Raw genomic sequence first — 1573 nt, 5'->3', positions numbered from 1 at the left:
ATACAAGATAATTACAGAGGAAAAAAAAAATATTAATATAACTGTGTTGGTTATTGCAAAACTGGGAAACGGATAAAAAAGGGATTGTCTATCTTTTTAAACAAAACCAAAAAATCTGGAGTAAGCCAAGTCCTAGAAGAGAGGGAAGAAAAGAGGGCGCCTATGGTGTAATAACGCAAAATACTGACCCAGGATACAGGTACAAATAGTCCAAATATACTCACACAAGGCCCAGGTGCACGTCTAGTGCAATAATCAGCAGACCGTCAAAGGACGCTTGGCTGTACTCAATCCACTCTGGTAAGAGGTGCTGAACAGGATGTTTTTTCGGAGGACGTGTTCCTGTTCATCCTCTTACCAGAGTGGATTGAGTCAGCCAAGCGGCTCTGAAGTCTCGGCCTGCTGATTATTGCACTAGACGTGCACCTGGGCTTGTGAGTAATATTTGGATATTTGTACCTGTACTCCTGGTCAGTATTTGCGTTATTACACATCAGGGGCGCCTCTTTTCTTGCCCTCTTCTAGGACTTGGCTTGTTTCTATCATCTTTACTAGAGAGCTTGCCTCTATGGTTGCTACCTGGTTCCGACAACCATTTGATATCACACCTAGGCTGCCAGGCTAGTCTAACAAATTAGAATACACCACTGCAAAGAAATCACAAAGTGACATTTTCATAATAATCACCAATTGGTTGGACTTTCTATGGTTTGCTGATTTTTTGTTCTAAATATATAGTAAATATAAATAAATATAAATATATATATATACACACATTTTTTTCATCGAGAAATAGAGAGATTATTAAAATTCACGTTTGCAAGGCTATGTATGTATTACCTTTTCTTTTTTCTCATATAGAGGTCTCAAATTATTTCAATTACCTCATTTAGAGTCACAAATTATTTATTGTCTATAATTATTCATCTATTGAATACTTATATACTTTTTTGTAATAATTTTCAACTTCTAATTCTTTATTAATTTTTTATATATATTTTTAGTTGCACTTAATCACATCCATTTTCCGTGTTTGATAGAATTGGCTCACCCTTTTGTATACAGTTTTTCATACAGTATTTTTCTGTACTGTAGTTGTTCCTAAAATCTGGAGTAGACTGTCCCTTTAATTTTCAATTGTTCTTTCTAATTATTGCGCTTTAGAATACAAACAGATATAAGAGACAAGGAAAGAATGTGTGTTATAAAAAGTGATAAAATAAGAAGATATGATTTCCCTGTAAACTCAACCCATTTAAGTGGGTTGTAGTATCAAAGAATTTTATAGTGCATGGTCCCTTTAAGTAAAAAACATTTCAGACAATCATGCACATACATATACACATTTGACCCCTTCCCAGTCCTGCCCAGTTTCATTATGTAACCTTTGTTTCCAAAATATTAAGTATAAATATAACTGAATCCTTTATTTCCATAGCATTCCACATGCTTTGTTTTGCAAGACTAGCAAGTTATATATCCTTTGGATATGAACGGCTCAGTACGAAGCTCTATTTGGGCTAAGGTTAGTGAGAATATAGCTTAAGAAATGTTTAGTAGTTATAGTACCGAT

This window comes from Bombina bombina, chromosome 4 (assembly GCF_027579735.1).
Source record: "Bombina bombina isolate aBomBom1 chromosome 4, aBomBom1.pri, whole genome shotgun sequence".
NCBI classification, from domain to species: Eukaryota; Metazoa; Chordata; class Amphibia; order Anura; family Bombinatoridae; genus Bombina; species Bombina bombina.
This window is presented reverse-complemented; position numbering follows the sequence as displayed.